General features: G+C 49.4%; 1 protein-coding gene across 2 annotated transcripts in view; it reads right to left on the reverse strand.

Annotated features, from left to right (window-relative positions):
• Positions 1-24592, reverse strand: part of hsdl2 (hydroxysteroid dehydrogenase like 2) — a 147774-nt gene that overhangs the window by 122812 nt on the left and 370 nt on the right. The gene's annotated exons all lie outside the window — the stretch shown is intronic.

Below are 24592 nucleotides of genomic sequence, written 5' to 3' on the forward strand. Positions count from 1 at the left end.
ACTGATCTCCTTGATCCTGAAGCGAGACAAGGATCCCCTGCAGTGTGGGTCGTACAGGCCGATTTCGTTGCTAAATGTAGATGCCAAGGTGCTGGCGTAGGTCTTAGCCACGAGGATTGAGAATTATGTGCTGCAGATCATCCACGAAGACCAGACGAGGTTTGTGAAAGGGAGGCTTTTGAACGTTATCATGATGCCGGCAAAGGAGGGGGCGGCGGAGATTGTGGTGGCGATGGACGCTGAGAAAGCCTTCGATAGGGTAGAGTGGGGGTGCCTGTGGGAGGTGCAGAAGAGGTTCGGGTTTGGGGAGGGGTTTGTCAGGTGGGTTAGGCTGTTGTATGAGGTCCCGATGGCGAGCGTGGCCACAAACAGGAGGAGGTCAGAGTACTTTCAGTTGCACCGAGGGACGAGTCCCTTATCCCCCCTGCTCTTCGCACTGGCGATTGAACCCCTGGCTATGGCACTGAGAGAGTCGAGGAACTGGAGAGGGTTGGTGCGTGGTGGGAAGGAGCATAGGGTGTCGCTTTATGCGGACGACCTGCTGCTGTATGTGGCGGACCCGGTGGGAGGAATGCCGGAGTTAATGAGGATTCTTAGGGAATTTGGGGACTTTTCGGGGTACAAGCTCAACATGGGAAAGAGCGAGCTGTTCGTAGTTCATCCAGGGGACCAGGAGAGGGGGATTGGCGAGCTCCCACTAAAAAAGGCGGAGAGGAGCTTCAGGTATCTGGGAGTCCAGGTGGCCAGGAGCTGGGGGGGCCCTGCATAGGCTTAATTTTACAAGGCTGGTGGAGCAAATGGAGGAGGAGTTCAAGAGGTGGGACGCGTTGCCGCTGTCCTTGGCGGGTAGGGTGCAGTCAATCAAAATGGCAGTGCTCCCAAGGTTTTTGTTCCTGTTCCAGTGCCTCCCCGTGTTTATCCCGAAGACTTTTTTCAGGCGGGTTAACAGGAGTATAATGGGGTTTGTGTGGGCGCGAGGGACTCCGAGGGTGAGAAGGGTGTTCCTGGAGCGGAGTAGAGATAGAGGGGGACTGGCGCTGCCCAACCTCTGTGGATACTACTGGGCCGCCAATGCGACGATGGTGCGCAAGTGGGTGATGGAGGGGGCTGCATGGAAGAGGCTGGAGACGGCGTCGTGTGTGGATACGAGTCTCGGGGCGCTGGCAACGGCGTCGCTGCCGCTCCCTCCAAGGAGGTATACCACGGGCCCGGTGGTGGTGGCTGCCCTCAAAATTTGGGGGCAGTGGAGGCGGCACAGGGGGGAAGTGGGGCCTCGGCGGGGACCCCATTACGGGGGCACCACCGGTTCGCCCCAGGAAGAACAGGTGGAGGGTTTGCGGGGTGGCACAGGGCAGGGATACGAAAGTTGAGGGACCGGTTTGTGGACGGGAAGTTCGCGAGCCTGGGTGAGCTGGAGGAGAAGTACGGGCTCCCCCCGGGGAACACCTTCAGGTGCTTACAGGTAAGGGCGCTTGCCAGGCGGCAGATGGTGGAATTCCCGCGGCCGCTGCCACACACAGTACAGGACAGGGTGCTCTCGGGGGGGTGGGTGGGAGTGGGGAAGATCTCGGAAACTTACCAGGTGATGCAGGAGGAGGAGGAGGCCTTGGTGGTGGAGGTAAAAGGTAAGTGGAAGGAGGAGTTGGGAGAGGAAATTGAGGAAGGAACATGGGCAGCTGCCCTGGGGAGGGTGAACTCTTCCTCATCGTGCGCGAGGCGTAGCCTCATACAGTTTAAGGTGCTGCACAGGGCACACATGACCGGGACAAGGATGAACAGGTTCTTTGGGGGTGAGGACAGGTGTGTTAGGTGCTCAGGGAGCCCAGCAAACCACACCCACATGTTCTGGGCATGCCCAGCGCTGGAGGAATTTTGGAAGGGCGTAGCGAGGACGGTGTCGAGGGTGGTAGGATCCAGGATCAAGCCGAGCTGGGGGCTCACAATATTTGGGGTGGCAGAGGAGCCGGGAGTGCAGGAGGCGAAAGAGGCCGGAATTCTGGCCTTTGCGTCCCTGGTAGCCCGGAGAAGGATTCTTCTTCAGTGGAAGGATGCGAGGCCCCCAAGCGTGGAATCCAGGATCAGCGATATGGCGGGGTTTATTAAGTTGGAGAGGGTGAAATTCGCCTTGAGAGGGTCGGTCCAAGGGTTCTTTAGGCGGTGTGGCAACCGTTCTTAGACTTCCTGGCAGAGCAATAGACATTGGTCAATGGCAGCAGCAACATTGGGGGGGGGGGGGGGGGTCACTTTATTATTTTTTGTTATTTACACTGGAGGGTCTGAGGGGGTATATATACATGTTGTATTAAGTCGGGGTGTTAATGTTAATTTATTATTTATGTACAGGAGGGGGGTATGGAGGGTTGTTTTTCTGGACTGTGTTTTGTACTTAACCCTGTTGGGTTTCTTTTTCATTTTGTTGCAGATATTTTAGGAAAACCTTTAATAAAAATTATTTTTTTTAAAAAAAGAATGAGGTGGGCCAACGTGGCTGTCTATGCTGGCTCACTGTAGCATTCTGTCTCGGAGTCCAAATTTTGTGAGGTTCCACTCGAGGCCTTTAGAAAGCAGAGGCGTGCATTCCTGATAAAGACCTGAGGGAGTGCTGCACTGTCAGAGGTGTCGCCCTTCAGATGAGGCGTTCCATCTGAACCGGCGGCACGACTTGAGGAAGTGCAAGAATTCGTCCTGGTGTCTTGGTCAATACATACCTTCCACGAACGCCACTATCTGGTCCGTTATCTGACCACCGTTTGTGGCAGCTTGCTATGCACATAACGGACATGCTCACTGAATACATGTCTATCTATCTCCCCTTATTTAGATGTCGAGCATCTTGAAAAGATTGAGAGCCAAACTCCAGCAGTTTGATAACACAAACATTTTCATCTCCAACCCAAGAGAAAGGGTTGATCAGTCAGAGGGTTAAAACCAATGGGCAAAAAAGTGTATCGAATACATGACAAGGGATTGTTTAAAAAAACTCTGCGGACAGATTAGAACCCAAACCATGAACAAGAATCAGCAATAGCGAATTAGACTGAAGTCTAAGAGAAAAAAACTTGCATTTATTTGGCACCCGCGGCCTCAAAGCATGTCACTGTGATAATGTAGGAATAGTGGCAGCCAAATGGTACACAGCAAGATCCCACAAACAACAATGCAACAATGGCCAGATAATCTGTTTCTGTGAGGTTGGACGAAGGGTAAATGTTGCCCTGGACAACAGGGATAACACCCCTGCTCATCTTCAAAACGGTGCCACGAGACTTTCAGGTCAGCCCGAGTGTGCAGAGGGAGCCTCGGTTTAATAGGCCATTTAGAAGATGGCACCTCTGACAGTGCAGCACTCCCTCAGTGCCTCACTGGGGTGACAGTCTTGAGCTTTGTGCTCAAGTCCTGGTGTGGGAGTTTGATAACGAAATCCGGTGGTCAGCGCTGTCCCGCAATGTTGGAGGGCACGGTCAAATGGAATGATGCCGCCTCTTTCACCCAATAAAGCGCTTCATATAGCACTCTGAACGTGATTACACGGGAAAGCTTGAAAGGCACAGAGTACAGAAGCGAGGGTCGTTCTATGTTGTAATCAGCTAACATCATTTAACGGGCATTGCAAGGGGCGTGGATAAAATACACTTCAAACAAAAAGAGGGCAATATTAAATACGACGCCACGAATACCAGTGAAGAGTGTCGATATAGTGCTCATGCTGTGCAGGAGTTCAAGACAGCCCTCAAGATGAAATCCTCATCAACCCAGGAGGGGAACTTTTAAAAATCAGTCAGAGGTCAGCTTAGCGTTTTAAATCGTTCGGGTGTAGTAAAGAAATGGGTTAAACATTAGCCTACCAGACTGCCCTCTCTTTGAAGATTAGAAACCTACAGTAAGGAAATAGTTAGAACTGATGCACTGTCCTGGGGAAGAGTTATTATGTGTAACAAGCTAATGATGGCTGAAGTTTTTGCTCCACTGATTTGGGATTAGTTAGTAAACCGGCTGGCCAGGTCGGGCAACATAAGCAGCAATGACGTCAGCTTCGCTAGCTCCAGGCAGTCGAAGGTCAAGCTTTTACACGGCTACGATCCACGACAGATCCACAACCAGCCCAAAATTAAGGCGTCACAAACTCTGCCACAGAAACTTCACAACTCTACCTCATTTTGGCAGCTGTTCTATCTGGCCTAACTGGAAAACATTACAGCAGTATGTAACTGCAAATTAAAACTCTGGTCACGTTACAAAGTGCAAAGCAAACTGATTATAGGTTTATGACTTAATGTGTCTGCGAGTTTGGCTCGTTATACACCAGACTTGTATCTGCCACCAAAGTTTGGGATCCAACATCACTACTGTCTGAGGACCTGTCAGCGCAAATGCTGGATGAGGGAATGACATGAGGGGGCCTTGAAATAATAAAATCCGCGAGGATAAAATCTGCCCCATTTTTTAAACTATCGCTACAATGGATTATGGCAAAATGCAGAGTTCAAAGACACACTAATCCTTCAGTCTAGTCTAGATCAAGATTGTTTGCTCTGGCAATTGGCCGACGAAGTACGTGGCTGATCTGAAGGGCTAAAAACAGAAGCTACATTAACATAGCACCCTTCACAGCCTCAGGACATCCCAGAGTGCTTCACAACCACTTGTAACATTTCTGAAGCACAATTAATTGATTACGCCAGGAAACGTGGCAGATGTTCGTGTGGAGTTTGCACATTCTCCCCGTGTTTGCGTGGGTTTCACTCACACAACCCAAAGATGTGCAGGGTAGGTGGATTGGCCACGCTAAGTTGCCCCTTAATTGGAGAAAAAAAATAATTGGGTACTCTTAAATTTTTTTTAATTTTTTTTTTTTTAAAAACAGCGTCAGGGGCCCGGGTTCGATTCTGGCCCGGTGTGACTGTGTGGAGTTTGCATTTTCTCCCCGTGCCTGCGCGGGTTTCCTCCGGGTGCTCCGGTTTCCTCCCGCAGTCCAAAGATGTGGTTAGGTGGATTGGCCGCGCTAAATTGCCCCTTAGTGTCCAAAGATGTGTAAATTAGGGGATTGATGGGGGGAGTGGGCTTAAGTAAGGTGTTCCTTCAGAGGGATCGGTGCAGACTCAATGGCCTCCTTCTGAACTATAGGAATTTGATGGTTCTATGCTATGTACACATTTGGGCGTCGGCTAGCTCAGTTGGCTGGACAGCTGATTTGTGATGCGGAGAGACGCCAAGAGCACAGGTTCAATTCCCGTACCGGCTGAGGCCATTCATGAATACCCCGGCTTCTCCATCCTCGTCGGAAGTGTGCTGAGCCTCGGGTTAAATCACCACCAGTCAGCTCTCAAAGGAGTGTGCAGCCTATGGTCATCAGGACTGTGGTGTCATTTTACATTTACAAAGTCTTACAACACCAGGTCCAACGCTGGCATCTCCATATCATTTTACATTTACACTTACAGGATAGCGATCCAACAGTAACTTGGAGCATTCACTGTCTTTCCCTCTCTCCAGGTACTATGCCCTGAAAAGCCCTTCTTAACCATGGACCTTTGTGATTGAACCATGGTTAAGCTTGGCAAGGTACTGCATTGGCTTGTTGCGGCCTTCTGCAGGATGGCCGCCCAGGAAACACTCCTGCTCTTACCCCCGGTCATCAGGTATTTCAGAAGGATTTACAGATTGAGAGTTTGGCCTTGTTGTGACGCACCTTCCATGGCCATTAGGTCCTGAAGTGGGACTTGAACCTGGAGGTTCTGGCCCAGAGGTAGGGACGTTACCCATCATGCCACAAGACCCCCATATTATCTTCGCAGCCTCAAATTTGAATCTGGTAGCCTTAACCTCGCGTAAGAACATAAGAACATAAGACCATCAGACACAGGAGCAGAATTAGGCTACTCGGCCCTTCGGGTCTGCTCCGCATTCTCCTGCCTTCTCCCCATAACCCCTGATCCCTTTATTGATCAAGAGCCTATCTATCTCTGTCTTAAAGACACTCAGTGATTTAGCCTCCACAGCCTTCTGCGGCAAAGGGTTCCACAGATCCACCACCTTCTGGCTGAAGAAATTTCTCCTCATCTCTGTTTTAAAGGAGAGCAGCACGGTGGCACAGTGGTTAGCACTGCTGCCTCACGGCGCCGAGGACCTGGGTTCGATCCCGGCTCTGGGTCACTGTCCGTGTGGAGTTTGTACATTCTCCCCGTGTTTACGTGGTTCTCACCCCCACAACCCAAAGATGTGCAGGGTAGGTGGATTGTCCACGCTAAATTGCCCCTTAATTGGAAAAAAAAATAATTGGTACTCTAAGTTTTAAAAAAAATCTGTTTAAAGGATCGTCCCTTTAGTCTGAGATGGTGTCCTCTGGTTCTAGTTTTTCCTACAAGTGGAAACATCCTCTCCACGTCCACTCTATCCAGGCCTCGCAGTATCCTGTAAGTTTCAATAAGATCCCTCCTCATCCTTCTAAACTCCAACAAGTACAGACCCAGAGTCCTCAACCGTCTCTCATATGACAAGCTGTTCATTCCAGGGATCATTTTTGTGAACCCCCTCTGGATCTTTTTCAAGACCAGCACATCCTTCCTTACTCTGGTGACTTAGCAACTTTAAGTACAGCCAGCCTTTCCAATACGTTCTCTTTAAAGGCAGCACAGTGGTTAGCACTGTTGCCTCACAGCTCCAGGGTCCCAGGTTCGATCCCGGCTTGGGTCACTGTGCGGAGTCTGCATGTTCTCCCCGTGTGTGCGTGGGTTTCCTCCGGGTGCTCCGGTTTCCTCCACAGTCCAAAGATGTGCAGGTCAGGTGGATTAGACATGCTAAATTGCCCTTAATGTCTAAAAAGGTTAGGTGGGGTTACTGGGTTATGGGGATAGTGTGGAGGTGTGGGCTTAAGTAGGGTGCTCTTTACAAGGGCTGGTGCAGACTCGATAGGCCAAATAGCCTCCTACTGCACTGTAAATTCTATACAGGGCCCAAAACTGCTCACAATACTCCAAATGGGGTCTGACCAGAGCCTTATGCAGCCTCAGAAGTACATCCCTGGTCTTGTATTCTAGCCCTCTCGACATGAATGCAAACACTGCATTTGCTTTCCTAACTGCCGACTGAACCTGCACGTTAAACTTAAGAACTTGTATTGTATGGCACATTCACAACTCTATAGTCATATCCAGAAATCTCTTGGTTAAAAATGAATATATTTCTAAATAATTTAGGTTGAATGTCTAACATGCTGATGTTCAGAATCAGTATTGCTTTATCTGTAAGTAATGCCAGAAATAGATCTGCTCCAACAGGAAAGAGCCCATAGTCGCTGCTGGTTAATTGCTACCGTTCATGTTTTGCCAATGCAGCACTTTGCATTCACGTAGCCGCTATAACCTCCACCGGCCCTGCAATCGTCGGATTCTCTGCACTCCTCCTGCAGATCCTCAACTTCAACCGCTCCATCAATGGCGGCTGATCCTTCAGCTGCCTGAATGGCAAGTTCTGGTATCCCCTTTTCTAAACCCTTCCGCCTCTCTATCTCCCTCACTCCTCCTTTAAGACGCCCCTTAATAACTTTTCTCTTTGGCCAAGCTTTTCATCATCTGCCCCAGTCTCTCTTTTTGTGACTCAGTGTCAACATTTGCTCGGTTAGGCTCCAGTGGAAAGCCTTTGAACAGTTTCCTGCAGTCAGCGGTGCTATATATATGCAAGTTGTTGTTGTTGCAATACAGTGATATTTCTCATTAGACTGGAGGCTTGACGTCCGAAGTTCTACATCATCTCGTGCGAAGGCTGCTCGCCAATATATATATTTTTTTAAATCTTTGTATTGGCATCTCATATTTATAAACAGTTGTAAATATCCATTATATTTTTCTGGCCCGTGCTAATTTACTTTACTGTACAAAGAGGTTCATTTTGTCCTTCATTTAACTGACCCTATGTTTTGGATCGGTCGATAGTTTCTCCCCCCCCCCCCCCCCCCCCCCCGGCTTCAGCGGTGTTTTTCTTTTGTTTTCAGGGAAAGAGGGGAGAGGTAGCCCTCCCCTCCTCGGTTTCCCTTCCTTCCGTCCCCCGTCCCCCCCACCCCACCCCCAGGGTTGCACAGTCCTTTGGTACCTCATCTATCTTGGTTTTTTAATCTTAGCTTATTCCTCGTTGCTGGCCTCGAACAGGTTTTGGAACAGGTCGACGAACTGCCCCAAAGTGTCCAGGAAGCCTTCCTCTGACCCTCGGGTGGCGTACTTAGTCTTCTCCAGGTGGAGAAATTCCGAGGTCAGCGAGCCAGTCTGTAGCTTCGGGTGGTGCTGCCGATCGCCAGCCGAGCAGGATTCTCCGGCGTGCGATCGGGGAAGCGAATGCAAGGGCGTCGGCCCCCTTCCCCGTGTGTAGCTCTGGCTGCTCCGATACCCAAGACATTGCCACTATTGGGCATGGCTTCACCCTCACCCCCACAACGTTGGACATTGCCTCGGAGAAGGTGGTCCAGAACCCAGCAAGCTTGGGGCAAGCCCAAAACATGTGCGTGTGTTTGGCCGGGCCCCTCTGGCACCGTTCCCTTTTTGTCCTCCACCTCCGGGAAGAACCTGCTCATTCGGGTTCTGGTCAGGTGCGCTCTGTGCACCACTTTGAGCTGCATTAGGCTTAGCCTTGCGCAGGAGGAGGTGGAGTTAGCCCTGCTCAGCGCTTCGCTCCAGAGTCCCCATCCTACCTCTGTCCCCAGTTCGTCCTCCCATTTTTGTCTGGTCTCGTCCAGTGGTGTTCGAGCTCTATCCAGTAGCTATTTTCCCACATAGCCCCCCCACTTCTCACTGCTTGTACCTATCAGGTCCTCTAGTAGTGTGGTTTCTGGGGCCCTGGGGTACCCCACTGTCTCTTTGTGGAGGAAGTGCTTTATTTGGAGGGGTCTCATTTCCTGTCCTTTTGCTAGTTTCCACTTCCTCGTCAATTCGTCCAGTGTCACCAGTCTGCGCCCTACGTAGAAGTCCCCGACCGTCAGTGTGCCACCGTCCTGCCTCCATCTTTTGAAGGTGGTATCCAGCATGGCTGGGGGGAATCTGTGATTGCCGCAGATGGGGGACATTTTAGTTATCCCGAATCGGTGTCTCAACTGGGTCCACGTTCTCAGCGTGGCTGCTACCACTGGGCTTGTTGTGTACCTTGTTGAGGGGGATGGGAGTGCTGCTGTAGCCAGGGCCCGGATGGTCGTTCGTTTACAGGATACATCCTCCATTTGTACTCAATCTGTGTCGGGTTCTTGTACCCATCCCCTCACTCTTTCTGCCTTTGCTGCCCAGTGGTAATATTGTACGTTTCGGAAGGCCAAGCCCCCTTTGCAGTGTCGGTTTGGGAATTCTCGGGTTCTTATCCTCCCCACACAAACACCATGATTAGAATGTCTACATTTTGGAAAAAGGCCTTGGGGATGAAGATCGGTATGGATCTAAACAAGAAGAGGAACCTTGGCAGTACATTCATCTTGATCGTCTGCACTCTTCCCGCCAGGGAGAGAGGAGGTGAGCCTCACCGTTGAAGGTCTTTTCTTACTTCCTCCAGCAGGCTGGTCAGGTTCCACTTGTGGATCGGTGTCCAGTCTCTGGCTATCTGGATCCCCAGGTAACGGAATCTATTCTGGGCCGTTTTAAACGGGAGCCCCTCCAGTCCTCTCCCTCCCCCTTTTCGGTTCACTGGGAATGCCTCGTTTTTGCCCAGGTTTAAGTTTATAGTCCGAGGAGGTTCCAAACTCTTTCAGCATTTGCAGTATTGCCTTCAGTCCCTCCTGTGGCTTCGAGACATCGAGGAGCAGGTCGTCTGCATAGAGTGAGACTCTGTGCTCTCTGACTCCTCTCCGGATTCCCTTCCAGCCTTTCGCATCCCACAGGGCTATCGCCAGGCTTCCGACCGCGAACAAGCCAGGAGGGCTTCTCGCCATTATTAACCATCATTAGGCAGAACCTTGTATTTTTATCAAATAAAACAGGCCGCACGGTGGCACATTGGTTAGCACTGCTGCCTCACAGCATCAAGGACCCGGGTTCAATTCCGCCCTTGGGTGACTGCCTGTGTGGAGTTTGCACGTTCTCCTGTGTCTGGGAGGGTTTCCCTGCAGGATTGGGGGGGGGGGGGGGGGGGGAGGAGACAGGACAATTTTGTTTAACCCCTCCTGATTTCACAGCAGGGCTGAAGGGTCAGACTGTACTTTCATCAGCACCAATAACTACAGAAATTCCTTTGTGTGTGACTGAAACGTTTTATATTACTTTCACTGGCACTTCACAAGTAAAATTTATATCTACCGCTTTCACAGCCCCAAAGGCAAACTCTGGAGAACCTCTGAGCATCATGAACAATGATAGAACCATGACCTTGGATTCCATTCGCAGGAAAACGTCAGTGTCATTACTCAGGACCCTCAACTTGAAATTACAATACAATAGACAGCAGACTGGCAAACCTCAAGTTCCAACATATAAACATTAATTCCTCAGATGATCTAGGGACACAGAAACCCCAGGCTAGTCTCATACATCCCCTGATGACCAGACTACAGACTGGCACCAGCAAAGTCCTGGGGACAGGTTGCCATCTTACTCGCTCAGGAAACAGGGATGTAAAAGAAAAGAGGACGTTTCAATAATTGGAAGAGGCAGGCGGGTCAATTTCTTTTTAAAATTTAAGGGCCGGTGCAGACTCGATGGGCCGAATGGCCTCCATCTGCACTGTAAATTCTATGATAAAGTTTTTTAAAATATAATTCAGACAACCCAATTATTTTTCCAATTAAGGGGCAATTTAACGAGGCCAATCCACATACCCTGCATGTCTATCTAGGTTGTGGGGGTGAGACCCACGCAGACACGGGGAGAATGTGCAAACTTCACACGGACAGTGACCCAGAGCCGGGATCGAACCCGGGTCCTCAGTGCCGCGAGGCCGCAGTGCTAGCCACTATGCCACCGTGCTGCCTGAGGCTAAATTGTTTTTTTTTTACAAGTTTCCTTATCTGCTTAACTACAAACTTGCTCCAGACTGTTTTCCCATAAATAACCTGGCTCGAGCTCAAATGCAATCTTAATTGTTTTTAAATAAACTCCTGGGATTTATTCACTAAATATTGCAGGTACCAAGGCAGACAAAGGTTGTTGTACAAGGACTAGAGGGCACACATTTAAGATTTTGGACAAGAGATACAGGAGGGAGAAGCAGTTTTTTTTTGTTTTTTTTTTAAACGCAGCGAGTGGTAATGACGTGGAACCCGCTGCCCAGGGCCATGGTGGAATCAGAGATGATCGATGATTTCTAAAGAAAATTGAATGGGCAGTTGAGGGAAATAAACTTGCAGGGCAGAGAGCAGGGGAGTGGGACTGATTGGGTTGCTCTACAGGGCTATAGACTGACACCAGCTGAGCAGATTTGGACTTGGTGGTCCAAATGGCCTCCTTCGGTGCCATTATGCGTGGACATTCAGCCACCTATGCACATTGAACAGATCCCCAGTAACATGGAACATAGAACGATACAGCGCAGTACAGGCCCTTCGGCCCCCTTCGTATCATCTACACCTTGCTGGTACCACCATGGACAATGTACCATTCAAACTCGGGGATTTTCACAGTAACTTCATTGCAATGTTTCTTTTTAATTTAGAGTACCCAAATATTTTTTTCCAATTGAGGGGCAATTTAGCGTGGCCAATCCACCTACCCTGCACATCTTTGGGTTGTGGGGGCGAAATCCACGCAGACACGGGGAGAATGTGCAAACTCGACACGGACCGTGACTCGGAGTTGGGATCGAACCTGGGACCTCAGCGCCGTGAGGCCACAGTGCTAACCACTGCGCCACCGTGCTGCCCATTCATTGCAGTGTTAATGTAAGCCTACTTGTGACAATAATAAAGATTATCATTATGTTGAAAAAGTATTTTTGTCAATTTATAAATTATCTTTCAAGTCAAATATTCATCTGCATAATGGAAACATTTGTTTTTGTGATGGGACCTGCGTGTTCGCCCAACCCCACCAACGACCCAAAAATAATTCAACTCTGAAATAAAAGCAAAATACTGCCACTATCAGCACCTTCTTTAATCCTTAATTCTACCATTAACACAACCGGCTCTGGGTCACTGTCCGTGTGGAGTTTGCACATTCTCCCTGCGTCTGCGTGGGTCTCACCCCCACAATCCAAAGATGTGCAGGGTAGGTGGATTGGCCGCGCTAAAAATTGCCCCTTAATTGGAATTTTTTTTTTTTTTTTTTATTCCTCCGTTAACACTCCCTTTACCTTGTGTCCATGATATCTTTTTCCATCTCTCCTCAGCTCCGACCCATGCCGGACCTTCCATTCTGCTCCACCCCCTTTCCCACTATATAATCCATTTCTATCCCTCTTCAGTTCTGAAGAAGAGTCACGCGGACTGAAAATGTTTCTCTCTCCCCTCAGGTGCTGCCAGGCCGGCTGAGTTTATCCAGCATTTTATGTTTCAATTCAATCTGAATGAGTCCATCCAGTGGGTCCAGTACAAGTGATTGGACTTTTGAGGCCTTCAATGAAGCAGGACGACAGACCGTTAATCGTATAATGTCATATTATAAAACTGCACAATCGTTCAAAGCCGTAACCAGATAGCAAGTTGCAACTCCGGAATACACCAGACAGACAGTGCTAGCAACTGGAGCGCCTCCGTTCACACCTCCTGTGGCACCTAGTGAGCATCACCAATGCCAATCACAGGCATTCACAGAGCATGCCAGGTCTTGTCATGTGAAAGCTCCGCGAATTTCATTTATCTCGAGGGATGGAAAATACCCGAGGGATGACAGCACCAAGAACCAGGGAGGCATGATTGAAGTGACTGTAAATTTGTGTACAGGCAAAACAAGGTAGAGTGAACTCAAGCTAAATTTGACCTCGCTAGCAACATTCAAGGGATTGTCTATTCATGCAAGGACAAGTACAGATTTATTTATGGATTTGGTACAAGAGGGGAACAGATGCATTTCTCGATCGACTTGCAGTATGTACTACATTCTTCCTCCAATTCCAATTTGATTGATTTATTTATTTGAGGGACGCGGGCCTCGCTGGCCAGGCCAGAATGTATTATCCATCCCTAGTTGCCCTTGAGATGGTAGTGGTTGTCGGCCGCTATGGGAGGCGCTCAAGGCAGTGGTCAGAGGGGAGTTTATATTGATCCGGGCGCAACTTTGGATTTGTAAAGGGGAGGCAACTGTCGGCAAATGTTCGGAGATTACTAAACGTGATATTGATGCCCTCGGAGGGACAGGATGTAGAGGTGACAAGGAAAAGGTGGAGCGAGCAGAGATGGCAAGGCTGATGGATGTGATACTGCGGGTAGGTAGGAGGTATTCGGAGGCCCCGGAGGCAGGATTGTTGAAGGAGAGGCAGAAGCTCCAGATGGAGTTTGGGTTGTTGGGTTGATGTCCACGGGGAAGGCAGTGGGGCAGTTGCGGAGGGCCAAGGGGCAGTGTATGAGTAGGGGAAGGAGAGTAGGATGCTGGCCCACCAATTTAGGAAGCAGGTGGCGGTTAGGGAGATTGGGAGGGTGAAGGACGGGAGGGGAAGGGTGGAACTGGACCCGGTGGGGGTGATCGATGAGTTTTATAGGAGGCTTTTTGAATCGGAGCCGTCGGCCGAGGGGGAGGGAATGCGGCGGCTCCTGGACAGGTTGGAGTTCCCCGAGGTGGAGTAGGACTTGGAGGAGGGGCTAGGGGCCCCCATTGGACTGGTTGAGGTGCTGGAGGGTATGGGGGCGATGCAGGCAGGGAAGGCCCCGGGCCTGGACAGGATCCCTGTAGAATTTTATCAGAAGTTTGCTGGGAATCTGGGGCCCCTGCTGGTGAGGGCATGTAATGAGGCGAGGGACAAGGGGGAGTTCCCCTCTACATTATCGCAGACGTCCATATCCTTACTATTAAAGAAGGATAAAGATCCAGAACAGGGTGGGTCCTACCGCCCGGTTTCGTTGATATAAGCGGACATCAAATTGTTCGCAAAGGTCTTGATTAAAGACCAGGCAGCGTTTGTAAAGGGGAGGCAACTGTCGACGAATGTTCGGAGATTACTAAACGTGATACTAAACGTGGTTGTTGTGGACGCGGAGGTGTTTTTTTTTTAATTTTAGAGTGCTCAATTATTTTTTTCCAATTAAGGGACAATTTAACATGGCTAATCCACCTAACCTGCACATCTTTTGGGTTGTGTGGGCGAAATCCACGCAAACACGAGGAGAATATGCAAACTCCACACGGACAGTGACCCAGGGCCGGGATCGAATCTGGGACCTCGGCGCCGCGAGGCAGCAGTGCTAGCCACTACGTTACCGTGCTGCTCGCGGAGGTGTTCTATCAGGTGGAGTGGGACTATCTGTTGGAAGTGTTAGGATGATTGGGGTTCGGGCAGGGGTTTGTTGTATAGGGTGCCGGGAGCGAGCGTACGGACGGACCGGGTGAGCTCGGGCTACTTTGGGTTACACCGTGGGACAAGGCTGGGGTGAGCGGGCTGCGTTTAAGGTGGTGGGGGCGAGCTTCAGATACTTGGGCATCCAGGTGGCGCGGGGATGGGAACAACTTCACAAATTGAATCTGGCACAGTTGGTGGAACAGATGAGGGGGGATTTCAAGAGGTGGGATGTGTTGCCGCTATCATTGGCGGGGCGGGTGCAGACTGTGAAAATGAGTTAATTTGTTGACCTCTGGGTTTGTGCGGATGGGGAAAACCCCACGGGTTGAGAAAGGGGGGGGGGGTATGACTGTCTTGCCAAACAAAATGAATTATTATTAGCAATTGCTATGGTAAGGAACTAGGTAGTGGGGGAGGGGTCGGTGTGGGGGCGGATGGAGGCAGCCTCTTGCAGCGCTACGATTCTGGGGGCATTGTTGATGGCGTCTCTGCTATTCCCGCCAGCCAGGTACTCCACGAGCTCGGTACCGGTCGCGACCTTGCGGGTGTGGGGATAGTGGCGGTAGCATTTGGAAGGTGCCTCGATGTGGGCACCAATTTGCGGGAACCATAGATTTGCACTGAGGGGTTTGGATGTGGGGTTTCGGGGGTGGCGACGGGCAGGGATCAAGCGGTTTGGAGATCTGTTTGTGGGCGGCAGCCTTTCGAGTTTAGAGGAATTGGAGGAGGAATATAAGCTGCCCATTGGGAATGGGTTCTGCTATTTGCAGGTCAGGGACCATGTGAAGAAACTTTTCCCGATCTGCCGCCCCAGGACCACAGGACAAGTTGGTGTCCAAAGTTTACAAGGAGTTAACGGACTGGGAGCGAGCCCCGATAGAAGTCAAGAGGAAATTGAGGAGGAGCTGAGCGGGGAAATGGAGGCAGGGTTGTGGGAGAGGGCTCGGAGGAGGGTGAGTGCATCTTGGTCATGCACGAGGCTTAGCCTTATCCAATTTAAGGTAGTTCACAGGACACATATGACATTAGCCAGGATGAGTAGGTTCTTTGTGGGGGTGGAGGGGATGTATGGGCCGTGCACAGGGTGGCCCGTAAACCATGTTTACACATTTTGATCATGTCATACCTGAAGGGGTTCTAACAGGGGTTCGTGGATGTTATGTCTAAGGTGCTGAAGGTGAAGGTGACCCCGAGCCCAGAAGTGGCGATATTCGGAGTGTTGGAAGACCTGGGAGTCCAGGGGCTGAGAGTGGCTGACGTTTGCCTCCCTGGTAGCCCGGAGACGGAATTGCTGGAGTGCGGGGGGATATTGGGGTTAAAATGCGGAAGGTAGGTGGGGGGGGGGAGGGGGGTTTGCGGTGTTCGGGTAGTAATTCATTTTGTATGAGATTTCTGTTTCTTACTCTTGTGGTGGCTCGTGATTAATGTTTATATAAATGCCTCAATAAAAATATTTTAGTTAAAAAAAAAAAAGTGGTGGTGAGCTGCTTTCTTGGAACGCTGCAGTCCATGTGGTGTAGGTGCACCCATTGTGCTGTTAGGGAATTCCAGGATTTTGAGCCAGCAACAGTGCAGGAACAGCGATATATTTTTTCACGGGATGTGGCCGTCATTTGTTGCCCATCCCCAAGTACCCTTGAGCAGAGTGTCTCGCTCGGCCACTTCAGAGGGGCAGTTAAGCGTCAATCCCATTCCTGTGGGTCTGGAGACATATGTAGGCCAGACCGGCTAAAGATGGCAGATTCCATTCCCTAAAGTACATTAGCGAACCAGGTGGGTTTTTACAACAATTGATGATAGTTTCAGGGGCACCATGGCGAAGATTGGCTTTCATTCAACTCCCGATTTTATTAATTGAATTGAATTTCCGCCAGCTGCCATGGTGGGATTTGAACCCACGTCCTGAGAACATGAACCAAGGTCTCTGGATTGCGAGTTCACTGATAATACCATCGCCCCACTGTCTCCTCCTCAAATACTTGAAGCACCTCTCTCGTTTCCAGATCCATGCACTACCCTGTGCACCCCAACATCTTTCTCTTCGCGTAAACCTCTGACTCAACCTCAGCAATGTCACGGGAGATTTGCTGGTGTGTATTTTCTTTTGAAGGAGAAGCTCATTTGTCTCGTTGCCTCTTTATTTGAATACACCTTTATTTGGAGACATGAATTCCACAAGGCTAACGGCATACCCTTAAGAGAACATTGGCCAGCACGTTGGTGCTCCAGTCATTATTCGGACAATAAAACTAGCTACCAATTCATTCACTTTCTGTTGCTTCTTCTCCATTTTGAACAATGACAATTGAAATACACACGACCTCAATAAAAAGCTTGCTGTACAACAACATTATGGTCTTCACCACAATCGCCAGCACTGTTCAAATCTGGGATGCCAAGCATTTTAAATGGTTGTAACCTAAGATTCGTAGCTGTGTGCCATACTGTAAGATTGTAATCAATCCTCACAAAATTGTTAAAGTAAAAATAAGTAATATTCCTTATGCAGCCAATAAGAGATCAACGACAAAATAGCGACAAAGCACAAGTAATAATAATCTTTGTTAGTGTCACAAGTAGGTTTACATTAACAGTGTGATGAAGTTACTGTGAAAATCCCCTCATCGCCACATTCCGGCACACAGAGGGAGAATTCAGAATGTCCAATCCACCGAACAGCACGTCTTTCGGGACTTGTGGGAGGAAACCGGAGCACCAGGAGGAATCCCACGCAGACACGGGGAGAACGTGCAGACTCCGCACAGACAGTGACCCAAGCTGGGAACCGAACCCTGATTCCTGGTGCTGCAAAGCAACAGTGCTAACCACTGTGCTACCATGCTGTCAATAAAGCGAGTCAGGCAGGAGTAAGATCCTTTCCCGGTCTTGGAACTGGTGCAGTTTCGCGATGATGGCCTGCGGCTGTTCCCCGGTCTTGAGCTTTGGCTGGAGTGACCTGCGGGCTCTGTCTACTTCTGGAGGTTTGGAGAAGCTTTCACTTCCAATCAGTTTGCCTAGCAACTGAGCCAGATACTCCGTAGGATTCCTACCCCCCGTTCCCTGCGGAGGTTCTGGCAGTGTGATAAATTTTCTTGGTCCTCGACCTTCCTCCCCCTTAGTGTCCCTTGCGTCGCCACAAAGCTTGCCATTTCCATCTCCAGTGAGGCGATCCAATCGCTCTGGTCGGTCACGACCTTCTCCAGCACCCTGATCGTCGCTTCCTGTGTCTCATAGGTTTCATAGAATTTACAGTGTAGCAGGAGGCCATTCAGCCCATCGGGTCTGCACCGGCTCTTGGAAAGAGCACCCTAACCCAAGGTCCACACCTCCACCCTATCCCCATAACCCAGTAACCCCACCCAACACTAAGGGCAATTTGGACACTAAGGGCAATTTATCATGGCCAATCCACCTAACCTGCACATCTTTGGACTGTGGGAGGAAACCGGAGCACCCGGAGGAAACCCACGCACACACGGGGAGGATGTGCAGACTCCGCACAGACAAGTCGGAATCAAACCTGTGACCCTGGAGCTGTGAAGAAATTGTGCTAACCACAATGCCACCGTGCTGCCCACCTTAAAGTCTTTTCCAATATAGCCTGCAGGGTGACTGGTGCCTCCGCTACCGCCACTTTCACCATCACCATCATTTCCATTTTGATGTGGAGATGCCTGCGTTGGACTGGGGTGAGCACAGTACGAAGTCTTACAACACCAGGTTAAAGTCCAACAGGTTTGTTTCGATGTTACCAGCTTTCGGAGCACTGCCCCTTCCTCAGGTGAATGAAGAGGTCTGTTCCAGAAACATATATATAGACAGATTCAAAGATGCCAGACAATGCTTGGAATGCGAGCATTAGCAGGTGATTAAATCTTTACAGATCCAGAGATGGGGTAACCCCAGGTTAAAGAGGTGTGAATTGTATCAAGCCAGGACAGTTGGTAGGATTTCGCAGGCCAGATGGTGGGGGATGAATGTAATGCGACATGAATCCCAGGTCCCGGTTGAGGCCGCACTCATGTGTGCGGAACTTGGCTATCAGTTTCTGCTCGGCGATTCTGCGTTGTCGCGCGTCCTGAAGGCCGCCTTGGAGAACGCTTACCCGGAGGTCAGAGGCTGAATGCCCTTGATTGCTGAAATGTTCCCCGACTGGAAGGGAACATTCCTGCCTGGTGATTTGTCACGCGATGTCCGTTCATTCGTTGTCGCAGCGTCTGCATGGTCTCGCCAATGTACCACGCTTCGGGACATCCTTTCCTGCAGCGTATGAGGTAGACAACGCTGGCCGAGTCGCACGAGTATGTACCGACAGAATACCCTTCGTCGTCCAGTACTTTCCCGGAGCGGAGAAACTACAACATCTTCTTCACAGCCTTCAACACGTCATCGATGAAGATGAACATCTTGCCAAGGTCATCCCCACACCCCCACTACTTGCCTTCAAACAACCGCGCAACCTCAAACAAACCAATGTTTGCAGCAAACTACTCAGCCTTCAGAACAGTGACCACGACACCACACAACCCTGCCATGGCAATCTCTGCAAGACGTGCCAGATCATCGACATGGATACCACTATTACACGTGAGAACACCACCCACCGGGTACGCGGTAATACTCGTGCGACTCGGCCAACATTGTCTACCTCATACGCTGCAGGAAAGGATGTCCCGAAGCGTGATACATTGGCGAGACCATGCAGACGCTGCGACAACGAATGAACGGACATCGTGCGACAATCACCAGGCAGGAATGTTCCCTTCCAGTCGGGGAACACTTCAGCAGTCAAGGGCATTCAGCCTCTGATCTCCGGGTAAGCGTTCTCCAAGGCGGCCTTCAGGGCGCGCGACAACGCAGAATCGCCGAGCAGAAGCTTATAGCCAAGTTCCGCACACAGGAGTGCGGCCTCAACCGGGACCTGGGATTCATGTCGCATTACATTCATCCCCCACCATCTGGCCTGCGGAATCCTACCAACTGTCATGGCTTGACACAACTCACACCTCTTTAACCTGGGGTTACCCCATCTCTGGATCTGTAAAGATTTAATCACCTGCTAATGCTCGCATTCCAAGCATTGTCTGTCATCTTTGAATTTGTCTATATATATGTTTCTGGAACAGACCTCTTCATTCACCTGAGGAAGGAGCAGCGCTCCGAAAGCTAGTGACATCGAAACAAACCTGTTGGACTTTAACCTGGTGTTGTAAGACTTCGTACTCCATTTTGATGGCAGCGTTGAGCTCTTGGGAGTTCCTGCGTTAGGAATTCCCTCCATTCGTTCATCAGACGGAAGCCCTACGTACGATCCGTGGTCCTTCCCGCTCAGGTGTGGCCAGGATATCATCGCCCCGTTTGTCTTTTTGGCCCCTCAGGTTGATGCTGCCTGGCATGTCTTGGTGTTGTTGGAGGAGGGAGCGGGGTTTTTCTCCTGAAATCAGTGGGCTATTCTGGGTTGAAATTCGAGTTTCTAGAAGGAGAGCCACCTTTTGTGCGACCGCTCAGCACATCCCGGTCACCGGAAGTCAGATGAAGCCCAAGATGAGGTGTTTTCTTGTCAGCTTGGATCTTGTACGTCTCTCGTGTGGAGACCATGAATTGGCTTTGATTTGAATTGGTTTTTGGAGCAAGCAATGAGATGGTTACGGGTTTGGCCTGTCCACTCTGTGCATTGGCTTTGTAATTTAAGGATGGGATAAAATAAATGTATCTCAACAGCCCCCATGCCTATGATGCAATCAGGGCACTTGTTAATCAATAACATTACATCAAATTCAAAACTGAAACAAACCAATTTTGAAACACAAACCTCAGAGCACAGAAATAGGCCATTTTGTGCAACTGGTCTTTGCTGCTGTTTATGCTCATTCCCTCCAACACAGGTGCACAGTGGCAGCCGTGTGTACCATCTACAAGATGTACTGCAGCAACTCCCCAAGCCTCCTTGGACAGCACCTTCCAAACTCACGGCCTCAATCGCCCGCAGGTGCATGGGAACACCACCACCTACTGTTCCCCCATCGCCCCCGATCCCAAGTCACACACCATCCTGACATGATACTTTATCGCTGATCCTTCACGGTGGCCGGATCGAAATCCTGCAACGTCCCTTCCAAGCAGTACTGTGGGCGTACCTACATCGTATCGTCTGCAATTGCTCAAGAAGGCAGCTCACCGCCACCAACTTCTTGCGGTCATTAATGCTGGCCTTGCCAGCGATACTCTCAGCCCATGAAAGATTTTTTTTTCTTTTTAAAGTCTCTTCCCACTACCTCTTGCACCCAGCCACCAAACCATCCAACAGCTTCCGAATGGAAAATAGATGGTCAACTGTGTTATCAATGCTCACTGTTAAAGCTAGCCTGATTAAACTATGTCACTGATGACCACTGAGTGACATGCGGTAATCATACACTTGACAATTGCCCATATCCATGCATAACACATATAATTCATGCAAAGTAAATCAAGCACACAGGCTACACTGGTTAACATTTCTAAATTAGTGTACTTTGAAGGACTGCAGTACTCTTTGGTTGCTCGAGACCATCTATGATCTGGTGCAATTAACGATTAACGCAATTTTTAAAAAACTTATAATTAAAGGACAATTTAGCGAGGCCAATCCACCTACCCTGCACATCTGTGTGTTGTGGGGGTGAGACCCACGCAGACACGGGGAGAGTGTGCAAACTCCACACGGACAGTGACCCGGGGCTGGGATCGAACCTGGGACCTTGGCGCCCTGAGGCAGCAGTGCTAACCACTGCGCTGCCCCTTTTGACATTATTTTCAAGATGACTGTTTCTTTCCTGCTTTTCAAGTCCACACCTATCTCTCTTACGGTCTTCAGAGGGCATGCCTCTCCCGTTAGCATCAGATTACCTGTTTTTTCCTGTTCCGTATCCACTGGATTACCTTGAAAAACATTTCTGAAATGTTCCCCTGTGAGGAAGGATGCATAAATGGAGTACAGGAAATCACAGCCAAGCCCAGTGGTGTAGCCACTTCCAGCAAGGATACCTGGTTAAACATAACATAGAAACATAGGCCATTCAGCCCTTCAAGCCTGCTCTGCCATTCTCCTGGTCATGGCTGACCATCCAACTCAATCGCCTGTTCCTGCCTTCCCCCCCATATCCTTTGATCCATTTCATCCCAGAATCTATATCTAATTCCTTCATGAAAACATACAATGCTTTGGCCTCAACTACTTTCTGTGGTAGGGAATTCCACAGGCTCACCACTTTCCCAATCTCTGTCCTAAATGGTTTACCCCATATCAATAAGCTGCGACCCTTGGTTCTGGACTCCCCACCATTTGGAACATCCTTCCTGCATCTACCCTGTCCAGTCCTGTTAGAATTTTATAGGTTTCTAGGGCAGCAACGGTGGTGCAGTGGGCTCGCCCTGTTGCCTCACGGCGCCGAGGTCCCAGGTTCGATCCCAGCTCTAGGTCACTGTCCATGTGGAGTTTGCACATTCTCCCCGTGTTTGCATGGGTTTCGCCCCCACAACCCAAAGATGTGCAGGCTAGGTGGATTGGCCACGCTAAATTGCCCCTTAATTGGAAAAAATGAATTGGGTACTCTAAATTTATTTTTAAAAAAGAATTTTACAGGTTTCTATGAAATCCACCACTCCCCCCCCCCCCCATTCTTCTGAACTCCAGCGAATACAAATAATCCTTTCCTAACCGACTCGATCTCTGCTTGTAGTCAGTCCTGCCATCCCAGGAATCAGTCTGGTAAACCATTCTCTGCACTCCCTCTGGAGCAATAACATCCTTCCTCAGATAAGGAGACCAAAACTGCACACATTTATCCAGGTGTGGGTCTCAACAAGACACCCCTGCTTCTGTACTCAAATCCTCCTGCTATAAAGGTCAACTTATCATTTGCCGCCTGCTGCACCTGCATGCTTACCTTCAGCGACTGGTGTACAAGGACACCCAGGTCTCCCTTCTCTCAACTTAGTCATCCTGATTTTGCTATCACATTTCTCTACATTATACTGCATCTGCCATGCATTTGTCCCCATAACTGGCAAATGGAGTCCAGTCCCACCTCACCACCAACCCTGTCTGAGATCAGTTAACTCAACAAGCATTCTGTTTGGGGTTTGCATAGTTTGTACGACTCAGTTACTCAATGCTGTAACCAGCTAAGCATTTGACTGAGTATGGCATCAAGGAGCCCGAGCTAAACTGGGGTCAATGAGAATCAGGGGGAAAACTCGCTGCTGGTTGGAGTCACACCTGGCACAAAAGAAAATGGGAGTGGTGGTTGGAGGGCAATCGTCTCAGCTCCAAGACATCACTGCAGGAGGTCATCAGGGTAGCGTCCTAGGCCCAACAATCTTCAGCTACTTCATCAGTAACCTGCCTTCCATCATAAGGTTAAAAGTGGGGATGTTTGCAGATGACTGCATGATTTGCGACTCCTCAGATACTGAAGGAGTCCATGTCCAAATGCAGCAAGACCTGGACAATATCCAGGCATGGGCTGACAAGTGGCAAGTTACATTTGCACCACAAACATGCCAGGCAATGACCACCTCCTACAAGAGAGGATCTAACCATCACCCCTTGACATTCAATGGCATTACCATCGCTAAATCCCCCACAATCAACATCCTGGGGGTTAACATTGATCAGAAACTGAACTAGGCTAGCTAGCCATAGTAATACTTTGGCTACCACTGCAGTTCAAAGACTAGGAATCCTAGGGTAAGTAACTCACCTCCTGACCACCATCTCCAAGGCACAAGTCAGGAGTGTGATGGAATACTCTCCATTTGTTTGGATGAGTGCAGCTCCAACAACTCTCAAGAAGCTCCACACCATCCAGGACAAAGCAGCCCACTTGATTACTCCTCCTAACACAAACATTTAAACCCTCCACCACCGATGCAGAGTGGCAGCTGTGTGTACTATGTACAGGATGCACTGCAGTAATTCAACAAGCACCTTCCAAACCCACGACCACTACCATCTAGAAGGCCAAGTGCAGCAGATACTCGAGAAGCCCACCACCTGCATATTCTTCTCCAAGTCACTCACCATCCTGACTTGGAAATATATCGCCGTTCCTTCACTGTCCCTGGGACAAAATCCTGGAACTCCCTCCCTAACAGCACTGTGGGTGTACCTGCACCTCGGACTGCAGCAGGTCAAGAATTCGACTCACCACCACCTTCTGAAGGGCAACTAGGGATGGGCAATAAATGCTGGCTTAACCAGCAATTCTCTTGGGGAGAATGGGATTAAAGGCTATGGGGAGAATGCAGGATTAAGCTATTGTGTTGGATGATCAGCCATGATCGTGATAAATGGTGGAGCAGGCTCGAAGGGCCAAAAGGCCTCCTCCTGCTCCTATCTTCTATGTGTCTATGTGCCCACGTCCCGTCAATGAATTTTTAAAAATACAGGGAATTTTCCCCCTTCAAAGGTGATCAGAACAGAATTGGCTACTTTTGATACAGGCCTGAGCCATTTGTCGGATGAAACAATGTTATTTTTTAACCTTGCATTTATAACTTTATTTTTCATGTTGTATTTTGCTTTTGGGTTCTGAACTTTTTTTTTTAAATTTAGAGTGCCCAATTAATTTTTCCCAATTAAGGGGCAATTTCGCATGGCCAATCCACCTACTCTGCACATCTTTGGACTGTGGGGGCGAAACCCACGCAAACACGGGGAGAATGTGCAAACTCCACACGGACAGTAACCCATAGCCGGGATCGAACCTGGGACCTCGGCACCGTGAGGCCGCAGGGCTAACCCACTGCACCACCGTGCTGCCCTAGGGTTCTGCACTTCTGACTGTTTTGATCAAGTTAAATATCTTGCTTACATGACCAACACAAAGGTCCAAATAGTAACTGTTAAAATGTTTTGGAATGCAGTATAAAGACCTACATCAGCTCTCCTTGCTCACAGTCCCATTATTTGTCTTCCTAATGCCTTTTGTGTACAGCAATTATTCCAAATCCTTTTGTTACTTTCCTTGAATTCCTATAAGGAAGTTAATAGCTGTTGTACCAACCCCACCTAATCAGATAACACATTCCAGACGTAAAACTATCAGAGGCCTCATTATTTTAAGGGCTTTCCACATATTGATTTTACAACCTTATACTGAAACTTGGAACTATAAATGTTGCTTTGACATCACTGCTTTTCTTTAAAAAAGAC

The sequence above is a fragment of the Scyliorhinus torazame genome, chromosome 9, assembly GCF_047496885.1.
Source record: "Scyliorhinus torazame isolate Kashiwa2021f chromosome 9, sScyTor2.1, whole genome shotgun sequence".
Taxonomy (NCBI): Eukaryota; Metazoa; Chordata; class Chondrichthyes; order Carcharhiniformes; family Scyliorhinidae; genus Scyliorhinus; species Scyliorhinus torazame.